At 35.6% G+C, this 17,230-nt stretch overlaps 1 pseudogene; it reads right to left on the reverse strand.

The window, feature by feature from the left end:
- Window positions 1-13,078: 13,078 nt before the first annotated feature.
- LOC145094615 (mitochondrial import inner membrane translocase subunit TIM23-2 pseudogene) lies at window positions 13,079-13,537 on the reverse strand (annotated as a pseudogene).
- Window positions 13,538-17,230: the final 3,693 nt, after the last annotated feature.

Here is a 17,230-nt window from a genome sequence, read left to right on the forward strand (position 1 = left end):
AAGGAAGGTGAGTTTTTAGGTTTCCTTATACTCTCATGCTATTAGTGGATGTTGGTTCGAAAAAGGAAAAAAAACAATTGAAAGAATAAAAGCTAACAAATCGGAAGAAACCGGGCATGCATATACACAAGATTTGATATACGGATGTCCTATACAATGTTTTGATATGATGCGTCTTTCACAAGATGCATTTGTATTATTATGCAATCATTTTACTCAAAGAAATTGGTTGCAACATAGTAGGACAATAAGCGTTGAAGAAAAAATGGCTATATTTTGACATGTTATAGGACATAATGAACGTTTTCGAGCTGTTAAAGAAAGGTTTCACCACTCCATACAAACGATTCATCAATGTTTTCACGAAGTGCTAAAAGCAATGATGTATTTTGCAAGAGAAATTATTGTACCAACATCTTCTAATACAACAAGAAATACCTCGGAACGACATAGACGGCTAAAAAACATATTTCCTGGAGCATTAGGTGCACTAGATGGAACACTTGTACATGCAGTTGTGCCCGTTGATGAACAAACTCGCTATATGGGAAGAGGAAAAGGTGAATGTTATCAAAATTTAATAGGAATTTGTGATTTTGATATGATATTCACCTTTGTATGGGCTGGATGGGAGGGCATAGCACACGATTCTAAAGTTTTGAAAGAAGTTTCATTTAATCCGACTTCTGGATTTCCATTCCCTCCACCAGGTTTGTCATTTTTCTATAAGTTTTATTATCTATATTATTTATATGATTAATTTGTCACCCATCTACAAATAAATATTACCTTTGTGATGCCGCATACACCAACACCCGTGGATTTATGGCTCCTTACCGCAATACTAGGTATTGGTTAGCCGATTTTCGAAGAAACAGAGCTTTAACTAAGGAAGAAAAGTTCAATCATGCTCATGCACAACTTAGAAATATCATTGAACGTGATTATGGTGTATTGAAGGCGAGATTTCCAATTTTAAAACGTACGGCTCCTTATCCTTTTCCAGTGCAAAGAGACATAGTCATTGCCTGTGTCGCGGTCCATAATTTTATAAAGAAATACGATATTCAAGATGACCTATTTACGAACTTTGAACAAAACACTATGGTTACTCCTAATGTGGGAGGTGGAGGAAGTGAGGGCCAAAACATACAAGGCATAGAATGGGGTTCAGAGGCGGTTGGGTATATGACTACTTTGCGTGACCAGATTGCTACTCAGTTGCTTTCAAATAGTTCACGTTAAATGATATAGTTTTTTATTATGTAGACAATGTGTATTTGGGTTTTGTATTACACTTTGTATTTGGATTTTAAATTATGTATGTTTAATTTGGATTTTATGTGATAATTTTATTTTTATAATTATTCCATCCAGCACAAAAAGACAACATAAGGATAATATGGTCATTTTTATTATTCAGCACAATCAGCCAGATAAATAATCAAACAGCATAAATTCAGTCAGATGTGGACCCAGTCAGTATTTCTAACCCAGTCAGCTCTAACCCAATCAACAATTATCAAACGACCCCTTACCCCACCCCGTCGTTCCTCCCAACGACACTATCCATACTCTCCAACCTTAAACTTTACCTCTTTACTTAATCCATACTCTTAAATCTAATCCATGCTCTCGGATCAATAATTGTGCCTATTCCATACTCTCAGACTAGGGACAAATGTCTATGTCTAAATCCATACTCCCAGATTAATGACAAATAACTATGTCCTATACATACTCTCGGATTAACGACAACTGACCATGTCTTAATCCATGCTCCCGGATTAGTGATAATTGACTATGTCCAATCCATACTCTCGGACTAGGGACAATGACTATGTCGAATCCATGCTCCTGGATCAATGACATATTTTAAAGTTCTATTCTCAGTGTATATCTCACTCGTACTCATAAGAAGATACTACCCAATATTCCTTATAATTAATTTGGGTTTACTCTTTATCCTAAATCATAATATATTATCAGGTATGTTCTTTAACATGTATCTTAGGCAACATCAAATAATTCGCACATAAACATATATTTAATACTTCAATCAATACTTGTACTAAAATGATGTTCATGAAAGGGACTATGCACTCATTTGTTAAGGTGGTGATTATGAACTCAGACAACGCTTCGCTTCTTAAAAATAATTTCCTTAGACGAAACCTAATATTATTACCACTAGATTTTAGTCTAATATTTACCGTGACTAATTATTATTATTATTATTATTATTATTATTATTATTATTATTATTATTATTATTATTATTATTATTATTATTATTATTATTATTATTATCTAAACGTTTAAACAATATTTTCCAACTACTATGTACATACAAGGGTCAGTCATAAAACACCGGAGGGCAGAACCATTTTGACATATAACAATTCTGAAATCCAACAACCCTATGTGGCCCTTTAAACCAGATTCTCTGTAACGCGAGTAGTTAAAAAGATATTATAACGACACTTATATAAGTCATAATAATAGCACAAATATTTATTACAAGTTCATAATAACAATACTAATTTTAAATATAAGCTATATTAGAATAGGGTAAGCATAACTTACTTACAAGGGAGTTTTAGCTAGTAGTCGGGCTTTGCAGGGGCAAAATTTCGTCGCTGAATCTTTCTAAGAAAGATCCGTGCAGCGCTTTAGCGCTCACCTTACTATACTAAAACTAAAGAAAGAGAAGTTGAATCACGAGGGGCCGAAATGCTCGGGGGATAAGAAGAGAAAGACTCTTGAACCAAGAGAATGGTGCAAGAAATATGAGAGCCAAAGGCTCTTATTTATAGTAATTGAATTTTCAAAAACTACCCTCATAGTTACTTAATGACCTTATAGTTATATAAACAACTAAACACCCCTTTATAATACTATTTTAAATATATTTAACGATATTTGTACTAAACTAATGTCGAAAGTATTCAACACTAGTCTTATAATGACTGCATCGTCGATACCTTTCTAATGATATATACATATGTATATATATGTGTACATACATATCATTTATACTTTATTTTAATACGCATATATGCTATTATAATTTGTAACTTGTTCATTGGAACTCCGTTTTTGACGCTCTTTATATCCACGTGTAGGTGGAGATTTTCTCTACAACTTTCATTTAGACTCGGTCGGCTAATTTTGACTTTATTTTTTAAAGTTATATTTTTAACAAACCGGGACCGGAAAAATCCGTTAAAAATTCTTAACTTCTTCATCCAACGTCCGTTTTCATCTGTCTTTTAACGTTGCACTACTATTAATGAGATCTTCAATTCTCATTTAGGTTGCGTTGGCCAAAAATCGATCGATCTAAAATTTGAATTTCGGGTTGTGCACCGGTATGCCAAATCTTAGAAAAATCATAACTTCCTCATACGAAGTCAGATTTTCACGTTCTTTTTATGCACACTCTTGGTTTAACGTATATTAAAACTTTCATTTAGATGTCTAAGGATAAAAATTAGTTTATCAAAAATTCACTTTTTACGTTACGCGATGTCGTGCCGGTTTCGCCGTAAAACTTCGACGGGCCATAACTTCTTTGTTATAACTCGGATTTCGGCGTTCTTTATATGTACGGAACCCTTGTAACATATACTATAACTTGGTTAAGATTAATCCTTCTAAATAATCTTCCATCAAAAACTTATTTTTGATGCTCATTGTCTCTAAATTGAGTAGCCCATATATGTGGGCGTTACAGCAAATGAATCCATCATTTATGTCATACTATACATAAAACATGGTATATAATCATGATGTGAGCATATGATAAGATACCAATTAGATACATGGTTAAGTCATCGGATGACTATAATAACATTCTAAGAGTACGTAAGAAGAACTGAAAGAATGTATATGAGATAATTAGTTTAAAATAAAAATCTTCATGTAAAGAGCTACACAGGATTTTGATTTCTAAACAAATATATATAATTATGAATTATAATTGGATTATGACTTCATTATGAGATGAAGAGTGATTTTAGTTGGAATAAGGTCTAAGAAAAACATAATGACACAATCTACTACAAAATAACAATACGCTACTTTAGAAGTTCAAATCAAATGTGATTGGATGAATGAGTTCATTGAAAAACTATGTTAATTTTTTCCATTCAAGGACCACATAGAAATATTTGTAACTTTGAGAGTATACTTAATCAAGCTAAGAGACTCTATGTCACGAAAGAACACCAATCATATTCTCCAAGATATTTAACTATACTTAGAGTAAGGGAAATATGGAGATGATAGTATTTGCATAATTCACACAAATTAAGTGTAGTCGAACCCATTAATAAAGTCCTTCTTTTGAGCTAAGTATGAATGGTCACACTTTAGTTGTAAGACGTTATTATTCTAGAAATGGGATTTTGATTTGGATTTAGTATTTGATATTGGAACATTATGACAACAACTATTATATAATGTTTCGATATAATGGGATATCATCATCACATCAATACTTGTTGTGTTCTATATTAACATGTTTAATCTGTGAATAATATTATTATCCTAAAAAAGTTCATAGTTAGTTATAATTGAGGGAGTAAATATAAAGTAAGACTAATATGAATTGGATTGTTTGAATCTCACCAAATTAAAGTTGGAAAGTGGTTGTAACCAAGTTTCATAGGTACTTGTCATAGAACTAGTATTGAACTGAATCGCTTCAAGATTACCTTATGGATCACTATCAAGAGCGATACTTGATTAAAAGGTATTGTCTTTGTATCCTTAACACATATGAGATACATAGTGGGACTTAATTGTAGGGAGTGTTGTGCTTTGATATGGCCAAATGTTGGTCCTTAATCGGGCAGTTATAAAAGTCATTTTTAGGTATAGTGATGGGATTTTTTTCCCTCTTATGTGTTGAGAGTTAGACATCTAAGGCGCCTTCCCAAAAGTTGAACAAATAATGAGATTGATTGTGATCTGTATCTCAAGGTCAACATGATGTTTGTGACAAAGGGATAACTGATAAACTTACCTTATACACCAGTTGTCGCTTTGAGATTTTTGGGAATTAGGTGTTGATAGAATGCCACAAAGTCGTATGTTAATAGGGGTAGTGAAATGTTGTTAGACGTTCACCGTTGTCTATATTAATCTTATATGATCCTTGCGCAAGTGGGATATTGAAAGGTCTAGTAAGCTAAAGAGTCGTATTAAAGTGATATTGTTAATTAACATATGATCCTAAGGGTCATACTAACAACAACATGATATAATTGATTATTTAGAAATTGATTTTAATAAATATTCAATAAATTCTTATAATTAATTGGAAGTTATTTATTTTATGGAAATGATAATTTTCATTAGGAGGTATGTAGCACATGGTTCCTGGTATGTATTTAAATTCAAGTATTTTGGTATCCTACTTTGGGACTCGGCGAGTTGGAGACCCAACTCCTCGAGTAGACTCGACATTATGCGGGGGGGTTTTAGTGATCTCTTCGATGAGTCGAGGGACCGACTCGACAAGTAGGAGTTGTCTAGAAAAAACCCTAATATTTAGGGTTTGTACCCTATTTAAACATTTTATCTAGCCCCAAACCAGCCTCCATCAACCCTCCCAACTCAGGGAAGCCCTAGATTGAAACCCTAACCTTGTTTGAGTGATCCTAAGCCATTTTTGTGCGTTTTGTGGTAGCTTGAAGTTTGAAGAAGAGAAGCAAGCTTAGAAGATCAAAGAGAAGACTAGTAGATCCAGAGATTTTGATTTATTTCCATCTCATTCAACGTAAAAACCTTCAACCTTGACTTCTCATTTGATAGATCTCCTCTAGGGCTTAGATCTTATCATCTTGGGGCATTGCTAAGGCCATATTCGGAATGAGTGTGTATCATGGAGTTGCACTTCAGATCTTGAACCATTGAGGGTTCCCATGTCATAAAGGTGCCAACTTTATGGCCAATGGAATCCAATGCATCTTATAAACCCCTTTTCATGGATTTTGGAGCCAAAAACCCCATGCATGGGCATCAAGTTTGTAACTTTACATATGAAATGGACCCTAGGAAATCAGATCTAGGGTTTTGATGCATTAAGAACCATTATAATCGATTGTATAGTTTTGTACTAGGAGGGACTCGGCGAGTCGCTTGGGTGACTCGGCGAGTCAGGATGCATTTTCCCCCAAACGTCTTCTGGAAGTGGTTTTGGTTGAGTGGAAGGAAAACTCAGCCTACTAGGGGTTTGTTTTGCACCTAGAAATCATAGGACTCGACGAGTGGATGAATAGACTCGGCGAGTTCAAGGTAATGTCCTAACCACATGAAGACAGACTCAACGAGTTCAAGAATGAACTTCGCGATTCATAGACTGAACATCTTCATATGGATGAAGATGAACTCGACGAGTTTAAGGACGAACTCGGTGAGTCGGTTGAAGATAGTCAGATGGGTTATTGCGAACTCGTCGAGCTCTTGATATACTCGACGAGTAAGGACGGGATTATGGCAGTAGGTGAACATGGGGACTCGACGAGTTGGTGGACCAACTCGACGAGTCGAGTCAAACAAATGTTAACTTTGACCAGATAATTGACCATTGACCAAGGTGTTGACCTTGACCTTGTCTTGGACTTGAGTTGACCCTTGTAAGGGTTACGAAGATGAATTGATAAGTTAGAAAAGTTGTTGTGTAGGGATTGAGGATTCGAGGAGAGTTTTTTTCATACCGAGATTAGTGCAGACACTACACGACTTTGTGGTGAGTTTTCTCCTAGTAGGAGTGGGTCTACGGCCACAATGACGACCCACCAGTAAGAGTGTTGGATAAATGATTGTCTTTGTGATAATTATCTAGTGTTGATATGAGATATGTTAATTGTGCTTGATATGATTATTGTGCTTGATATGTTTATTCTGCTTGATATGTGTTAGCAATAGTAGGGGGTGAAATAGTCCCCGGTTACCGGTTGAAAGATATCGAAGGGGAGGGTAGCTCCTAGTTACCGGTTGAAAGATACCGAAGGGGAGGTTAATTCTCGGTTACCGGTTGAAATATACCGAGGAGGCGCCCAGCTCCTAGCTATGCCCGACAGTTACTGGTTGAAAGATACCGAAGATCATGCATTATTTGGTATGGGTATGATGGGGGAACTCACTAAGCTTTGTGCTTACGGTTTTTAGCACTACTAGAAAAACAACCTTTTACAACGCTCATTGCGCATCGTAAAATGCTCAGACGACGCGCAAATGTGCGTCAAGAAAGGCCCTGTCATAACGAGAGATGACGCACTTTTGCGCGTCCTCTATAGACGACACGCATTTATGACACGCAATGCGTATCATTAAAGCCGCTGTCAAGAAAGGCCATGTCATAAATGAAGATGACACACATTTTTATGTATCGTAATTTTAAATTTTTAAAAAATATATATTTATAGATTTACTAATTGTCAAATTAAATTTGCATTTCATGTCTCATAATATAAAATAAAATACCATATACAAAAAATACAATACATTGCACAAAAGTTAATGTCATACAAATAATCATTCCAATAGTAGACGAATGGATAAATCTCAATGGGTTCAAAAATATGTGTATTCTAATAGAACTTATACACAAGAAAGTACTGAATTTGCTATTGAACTATCTTTCCATTTCTAAACTCCATTAAGAAAACAAAACCATCAACCACCATTAAATACTCAAGACAATTTTATGACTTATTTTTTAGAACATGGTGCTAACCTTCTTCAATATCTCAACCATATCATTTACTGACTTGAAGTTTTGTCCTGATCTATTAGGAAGTTTATAATCCAAATCATACTTTGTAACTAATACAAGAAAAGAAATAAATATAAATGTCAACTAATCAATCACATAATCCTTCTCAATACTAAACACAACATAATCAAAAACATTTTTCATATTATTATCCTAAAAAACAGAAGGTTTCTCCTTTAAGATCTGAAGGAAGTGGTTTGCTACATGATATTTGTGAGCAAGGCATCCAAGACTAGGGTTTATGAGGCCTAATGTTAGTCCGCTAATAAGAGCTGCATCAAGTTAATTAAGAAACCAAGTATTAGTAAGAATAATGATTCAGTGAAGTTAACAAAGTTCATTGAAGCTACATAAAAGCTTCAAGTTTGTCTTTTTTCCAGACCCTTTCTTCTAGTATTTTGTAAAACACTGTCGTAGACACATAAATAATCTAGTTACACTAAAAGATGACATCACCATATACAAGCAACTTATAAAGTTATCGATATCTTCATCAGATTAGAATAACGAAACAAGGGTATTTTCTGAATTCTGTGACATGGTCGATGTGGCAAGATACATGATGATTGATGCTACCTTATGTTGTAAAGAATGGGATCACTTGTGATTGTAGAGAAGATTGACCAATAGAGTTACAGAACCTTGTGTGATCATTTGGGTGTTGTTTTTTTTCTAAGGTTGCGAGATTACAAAGTGCTTTAGCTGCTGTTTCTTTCATTCTAGGGTTTACATATGAAACTAAGTCAAGAAGTGGGCCCAGTGCACCTTTGTCAAATAAAGATGATTTGCTGTGATTTGTGAATTCCATTTCTGCTATTGTTGTCACCATGCTCATCTTCACTTCTTCAGAACATGAGAAAAAATGTCTCAATGATACTGAAGATATTGTAATAAAAGGCTTTGTATAAATTAATATCTGAAGATAGTTGATGAAGGAAATGTGTAAAGTAATTAGCTTTTGCCATTTGGATGACATTTTGATCAGAGGAAGAAAGAGAATCCATAAGCTTTTGTGCATTAATGGCAGCTTGAGTGTCTTCACTATTGGACATGGTGACCAAAAGTAGCATGCATCCCTGAACATTTCCAATGTGATTTCTTAAAGCTTCATTTCTTGATAATTCCAAAAGTAATTTTAACTGGTAACTTTCCTTCAGCAATTTTACGCCCAAGTGAACGAACTATAGATTCAATCACACAAGGCTCGATATATATAGCTTAGCGATAAGCATGCTCAACCAATACATGCATTGGAAACTTTCTACCCGTAACCCGTACGATAATTTTTTATTTGACCCATTATAAATTAAATAACAAATATAACCCATGTCCATATGTTGGTCAAATCTACTACATCTAAGAAAATGCAACAAGTGGGTCACTAATACACTAGTTAAGATATCTAAGTAATATTGTAGTTTGGAAAGTAGTGGCACCATACTCTTGAGTCTTGACACAATTCTTTAATAGATGCGTTTATTTCTTTATTAGTAGGACTGAAAGGTAGGCTATTATTTTTACCTTTAGATCTGGGAACTGTATCCGTCCCTTAGAAGGCCAAGATGAGGGTGGTCTATTGTCTTCCACAATTGATGGTGGCTCTGATGGAATGTTCATGAACTGTTTGATCCGTTCTTCTAAAATCACATAATTGGCCAAGCTACAATACCATCTAGTCAAGAACACTTGGGTACCCGCGTGTGTCAGTGCATAAGAAAGAGATAGCCCAACCAAACCTGTACAAATATTCAAGTATCGATTTAATATATATGTAATGTTGTCTTCAAATGAATATGAAGAAAAGTGGGAAGTGGAAATCACAAACCTGGAGGCACAAAACACTTTGGTATGAAAACCAGGAGAAAACTAGCAATGAACATCGTCAGGTTCGAAAGGGCTTCTATTCTCAAAACCAACCATTCCAAGGTTGCATTTGAGAAAATGAAAGTACTTGCATCTGTATCCACTAGCCTCATATAGTCCTTAAAGAACCTATCTTGCATCATGAATGCTCGTATTTTTGCCACTCCAAGAGACGTTTCAGATGCGTAATTCATCACATGTGCTTTTGTGGTTCCATTGATTCCTATTAGTTCCCTTGTAGCTGGCTGATAATATCCCTATGATTCTCAACAAGATGTAATCATGTTAATAGAGACTTCAGCTTTTATATATGACAAAAAAAAGATATAAAGTATTCACCTGAACGTATTTTGAAGCCACGATACCAAAGATGGCTACAATGAGAGCTTGCCATGACATTGAGGCCATAATGAAAATCATAGCAAGTAGTTCAATACCAGCAGCAATCGAATACACAAGCGCAAATCACAGTTATATCAGATAAGGCCTTACAGAAGATAGTAAATATGTTACCAAAAGGGTAGAAATTAATTAATTGAATTTAGTTACCAAAGAACTCTTTGTCAGAATTCGTCCAACAGGAGTAGAGTCAAAGAATACCATGGGGGCACATGTAATTGAATCAGTAAATTTAGTAAAGAATGATTTGGAGGCTTTTGAGATGAAAACCAACCTGTCTCACAAGACGACAATTACAACGAGGGTAATTTGGGCATACTGTTCCTCTCTCAGACTCACCAACAACACGCAAGTTTAAACTTCGTGTTGTGTAGTCACAACAATCAGGACATGATAAATTTAAAGCGTTACAGCCCCTGTATCTTGTAGCACCTGGTTCTTGGTACGTATTCTTTTATTAATTCTTTAAAATGTTTTGCATTTTGGGCCTTGGACTCGGCGAGTTGAAGGACCAACTCGCCGAGTGGAAGCGGGATGAGACGCGGGGTTTAGGTTGTGGACTCGACGATTCGGGTCCCGGACTCGGCGAGTTGGCCCTATCTGGACAAAAACCCTAACGCGGGAGTTTGCACCCTATTTAAACACCTTAACTTGGCCTCCTTCGTCCCATTTGCTCCCAGAAGACCCCCATCAAAAACCCTAGCCGTTATTGAAGCAATCTAAGGCATTTGGAGTGATTTTGGTGCTTTTGTGACCTAAGGAAGGAAGGAAAAGCTTGAAGGATCAAGAGGAGGCTAGAAGGATCCGATTTTGAGCATCATTTGCAGTCTACAGAAGGTATAAAGTCTATACCTTGTTTGTTCTTTTGATAGATCCCATTTTGTGGAGTTCTAGGGCTTTTCTAAGCCATTTTGGTCACCAACCATGATTGCAAGCATGGTGTGGAGTTGATGTTTCGGATCTAGGTCCTTAGGGGGGTTACAAGGCAAAAAGGAGTGGCTCTTGCGCTCAAAGAAGGCCCCATGCATTGAAAGAGCTTGTTTAAGGACCTTTTGAGCTCAAAGTCCCATGCAAACACGTAAAGGTTGTAACTTTACGTGCTAGATCGATTGTAGAAGCATAGATCTATCTATTGATCAAGGGTTGTACATCAGAAATCGAAGATTTAGTGAGAGGATGTGACCAACTCGACGAGTCCATTCTTAGACTCGGCGAGTCCAATGTTTCTGTCCCATATCATTTGAGGGTCATAAGGACCCAGTTGAGTGTGGAAAGGTTTTAGGGGGTCCCGGGGAGTGACCCAATGTTCTAGACTAAGCCATTGTTCTGGAAGTTCATGGGACACGGCGAGTGCATGAGCAGACTCGGTGAGTCCAAGGCAATCTTCTTAAGGATGAAGATGAACTCGACGAGTTGTTCATACAACTCGGCGAGTCAAGGACAGGACATGTGTATTAGTTGAAGATGAACTTGATGAGTTGTTCATACAACTCGACAAGTCGGATGAGGATTCAGTCATTGTTCATTTAGAAGGAAAACTCGTCGAGTCGTCACCTAACTCAACGAGTCGATACGGGTATAAGGACAAATGGAAGGATAGGGACTCGGCGAGTTGGCGAGCCAACCCGACGAGTCATGTCAACTAGAAGTTGACTTTGACTTTGATTTGGTCAAGGGTAAAATGGTCATTTTACCCTAAGAACAGTTAGCAGTGTATGACTAAGTGTTTTGTGGGAATTATAGTTGGAGGATTTCCGGAGCAGCAGCGGCAGCAGTCAGAGGATTCCCGCACAGATCAGCAGCTACTACGAGGTGAGTTACCGTCTAGTAGCGATGGGTCTACGGCCACAATGCCGGCCCACCAGTAGGAGTTGTATGATTAGATGATTGTCTTTGTGATATCATCCAGGTTTGCTACTACCTGATATGTTATATGTGATAGTAGTAGAGTTCGGTTGTTAAAACCGAAGGGTAGGTCATACACCCCAGATATGTCTGATAATATGTGCTGATATGTTTATATGCTGGCATGATATGTTAGTTTTGATAGCGGTAGTAGGAGGGGAATAGTCCCCAAGTTCGGTTGTTAGGACCGAAGGGTAGTTCGGACACCCCAGGTATGTCTGATAGTATGTTTATGTTATGATATATGTGATAGTAGATGTTAGGGGTGGAATAGTCCCCGAGGGTCGGTTGTTAGGACCGACGGGTAGGTCAGCACCCCAGAATGGCTTGGCATGGGTGGGACGGCACCCCAGAATGGCCGCATGGGTAGGACGGCACCCCAGAATGGTCGTACCGGGTAGGTCGGGCACCTTAGAATTGTCCGGCAGTATGTATGCTATGTGATTGTATGGTATGTGGTATGATGGGGGAACTCACTAAGCTTCGTGCTTACAGTTTATAGTTTTGGTTTCAAGTACCTCTTCAGCGAAGGGGAAGGAGCTGGTGCGGTAGCGGCACATCATACACACACTCTTTGTTCTCCGCACTATGAGATATTCTGGGATTTGTACTCTGACATTATTATGTTTTTACGATTCGGTTTTCAGATACGAGACATGTTTTTATTAAATGATATGATCGGATGATATTTTGTGACAAATGTTTTGCAAATCACTTAATCAGAAATGAAATTTTTGGACGTGAAAATTGGGTCGTTACATATCTGCTATAATCAAACATCACAAATATTCATCAACCAAATATTCAATCTGTGCTCTCACCTGAACAAATATTCATCAACCAATAAAGCCACAGAAACCTGTGTTGATAAAATTCCCATATCAAAGTCTACAATAATTTATTTGTGACTAAACCCTTCCAGTCAATAATAAAGTACACAACATAATGGGTTTCAACTATCAAGTGCACAAAACAAAATCACGCATTTCATTCCATGCCAAATTATGTCAATCATCTAAAATATTGTAAAATACTAAAATATTATAAAAGACTACAGATGAATCACCTTTGGAGAACTCAAAAGACCAAAACTTGTAGTAAGATGAAATTGAATACAGATCGAGCTTAGATTGGTACGTATCTCTTCAAAATCTGCTTCCCTGTCACGACTAATCCCACCGCTATTCCACAAATAGCTCCGGCAACAGTCGCCGACCTAGGGCTCGTCGTCGTCTTGTAAAGCGCTCCAGTCGCTAATCTAGCCACCACGCATTTCATTCAGATTAACCCTAAGCTTTATGGTGTCTCTAGCCTCAAAAGCCTTCACGCCCTCTACTAAACCTTTCCCGGTGCCAACTACTGCGCCGCTGAGGTAACTGATGCCGGTGTAGTATGTTAGGTTTTCGCCCCATGAACGTCATTGAGCGATGGATTCCTCTTGAAAGAGGTATTCAGGAGATGTGGGAAGTTTATACAGGGTTTGTGAGGGGACTCTATAAGATCTTGGTAAGGTTTGTATAGCCGACGGTTGTCATGGTGGCCATCGCTTTCGTTTTGATTTGAAGATCACGGTTGGTAAGACATGTCGTAGTTAGGGCTTCGATTAGGGTTTCGATCTTACAAGAATCTGATTCCAAAGGGGAGAGAGAGAGAGAGAGAGGGAGAGAGAGAGAGAGAGAGAGATTAAGTGTAGAGGTAGAGGTAGAGGAAGACGAACTGCTTAAAGGATTATTAGGGTTTTTTGGTAGGGATTTTAGATGCGGGGTGTTTAATTTTTTGGGATTTCATTTCCCCCCATGGGCTATTAAAAACCAGAGACCGCGCCTTCCTTAAAAAAAATATAAAGCGACACATTTACACGACGTGCTTTTTATGATAGGTGCCCTGCGTGTTTAATTTTTTTTTTTGTTGGACACTAATTTTAGGGCACGCACAAATGCGTGTCCTCTATCCTTCAAATTTTGCAAAATTGATATTATTTTTAGGGCACGCACAAATGCGCGTCCTTTATCAGCGAGTGTCATTGTTTGCGCGTCATTAAAGGGCTGTTTTCTAATAGTGTAGTTTTGGTTTCAGATACCTCTTCATCTAAGGGGAAGGAGTCGGTGGGGTAGCAACGCCTCACACATTCACACATGATATTCCGCATTTGAGAAACCTGGGATTCTACTATGATATTATACTATTTGTTCATATGGTTTTGAGACTTGTGATTTGTGACTTTATGTATGAAAGGATGGCAATGATATTTTCGTTAACTATTTTTACAAGTAATATACTTTAAAACAAAAAAATTTGGGTCTCAATTTTGGGATGTTACAAGGTAAGTTATTAATATCATATGGTATGATTAATTAAGTCATGTACAACATTTTGGACTGGATAAATTCTTTTGTCTTTTACCAAAAAGTTAAAGTTTGTATTTTATAAACTTAGTTTATAAAATATTAAACTATTTTCTTATTTTTGAGATGTATAGCCGAAAATTGATGGAGACAAAAGAAAACATGGCTTTCATCGTTGGTTATTCAAAAATAAAGGCATGGGAGAAAGCATGAGGGACAATCTTGTCTAAAGGTCTTAATGGTTAAGAACCTTTAGATTAAGTGTATGCTTTAAATGTCTATAGGATTTCATTGTTGGTGTGTTTATTTATAGGTAAAACCATAACTTCTTAGCTCTCTCTCACTTTCTCTAGTTTTGTTAAGAACACTTGCATTTTAACTCACTTGAAGTTCATACTTCAGTTATGAACTTTAAGCTCAAGAGTGTAAAAGTTTATGGACTAGAATCTACATCAATTTGGTAACTTATTAGTATCTCAAAGGTTCCACATTCTCCATCAACTTCCAAGCCTCCCAAGAGGACTTAAAGAACTACAAAGCTTGTTATTTCTCCATCTTCTTCTTTTGTGCTTGTTTTCTTTCCAAACTTTGCAAGAAGATCCATGGTTGGTTATAAACTTGTTTTATGTTGTTCAAAAATCAAAGTCTTCCGTTACTAAATCTTATGTTTTTGAAACTAAGTTTTGAATAAAAACCGAATATAATGGTGCATGTCCCATCACACGTGATGCTCAGGTCGATGATTTTTGTTATCATTTCTCAGTCCACTATGTGTTCTCGCCATGACATTCCATACACCAAACAATTGTTCAGTGTATTGGAATCTTGAGTATATTATGATAGGAAAGGTTTTATTTATGTTTATACACATAATCCTCCTTATTGCTCCGAAAAGTTATATGCAAGTTCTAATACATTAATTATACATTTAGAATCCTTAATAGATAAAATTTCCAAATCAAGGTCAACAATAGACCTTAAATCCTTTTCAAATAGCAATCTTGGTAAGAAACATAAAGCATACAAATCATTTAGCACATGATAGCAATTAAGGCACATACCCTAAAGTATTCTAGTGCTTGTGTCAATTCAGGTATACAACCTAAAATATTTTGGATACACACCACACGATCATCACTTAGCATTCTAAGTTTAAGCCTAGAATTTTTCCAAAATTCATATTTCGCTTAAACTAATGCTCTAATACAAACTGTGACAACCTCAATTTCATGGCCCGAGTTTATTCTTATTTAATTTATAGTGTTCTTTTATTACACAATTTCTTCCCAAAACATTATTTTAATGTGAGATAATACCAATATCAAAACATTTTAGAAGAAATTGTTTTCATTAATATATAAAAACTTGAGATGTCATCACTGATACAAAACATAAGCATAAACTTGTTCATTATACGCCTTACAATAATTTAATAAACTAATAGCCTAAAAGCTCCTTAAATCTCTCAGTATATTTCAACTCATCATCCATGCTCTTTCGTACCGCTACCTGTGATACAAAGAAACTGAGTAGTTCAGGCTTGGGAGCCTGGTAAGCACATAGGGTTTTCAACCCACAATAATAAAATCCTTTAATTATGTATTTCACATCAAACATTTATCTTGATCTCCCATTCTTGTTATTTTCACTCTCTAATCCAAAAATGATAATCATAAGGGACCTATCCTAAGGATCATCGTAAGAAATGAGTAGACAATACCACTTCAGGGATTCCTTAGCAATATATGTTAATAACGCAACCACGAGGGGGATATAGTACATCATATGAATACTATATTAGTCATGGCCTCTAATCATCATTTTCATCTTTTATAACCCTTCAATACCTAACATTTTATAATTAAAAAAAATACATATACGATAAAATCAAGATCATATTATTTCATTTAACATAGATTTCAAGAATACAGATAATGAGCACGTATATCATATATATATATATATATATATATATATATATATATATATATATATATATATAAATGCTTGAATATTGATATATACTTGATAAGGATAACCAGATAAGATCATATCAGATGTAGGGTCTGTTTGGTATACAAAATATATTGTTTGGAAATCTCACTTTAAAAAACTCACTAAATCTATCCTAGACATTACCCTCGTAAGTAGACATTAAACCTAGTATTTTAGAAAAGTTTTTAAAATACAGCTTATATATAATATTAAAAGTTAATTACTTTATGTATAATATTAAGTCAGTCGGATCGCTAGTATACCTCATTCACGAAGCTGAACTATAAGTGGGTATAAGGAAACTTCCTATAAAATGGTAGTTGAATAGGTGTCCACTCTCACCTAGGACTGTTCACTATTTGGATAAAACCGAATTGTCTAATTGGACAATTTGGATCGGACTATTTGGTTCGGATATTCGGATTTTTGGATTGGTTTTTAGCAAAACCGAATTATTATTTTTGATTTCGGATTGGTTTGGTTTATAAAATAAAAACCGAATAGTCCAAAAAAACCGAATTATAATTTATTATATTGTTCTTTTTAATATATATCTTTAATAAATTATAAATTTACTAAATTATTCTTTTAATATATTAAAAATTTTCATCTATTATAATACTTTAATATGTACTTCTTATAAAAAAAAATTGTCTATAAAGTAGTAAACTATAATATATTTTTCTTGATAGTTATTTATAAGTTTTAGTTTACAACTAATTAAACAATATTTTTTAGTTTATATTATAGAGTAAGTTAATACTAAAGTTATATATTTTTTGAAATGTCTTGATTCTTGAAAACCGAATTGTAAAAAACCGATCCAACCGAATTATAATTTGGTTGGATCGGATCGGATTTGAATTTAGTTTGGACTATTTGGATCTATGTTTTGAAAACCGAAATTAATTTGGATTCACTTGATCGGATCGGTTTA

This window comes from Lactuca serriola, chromosome 3, assembly GCF_051521515.1.
Source record: "Lactuca serriola cultivar US96UC23 chromosome 3, Lser_US96UC23_V15, whole genome shotgun sequence".
In the NCBI taxonomy this organism is placed as follows: Eukaryota; Viridiplantae; Streptophyta; class Magnoliopsida; order Asterales; family Asteraceae; genus Lactuca; species Lactuca serriola.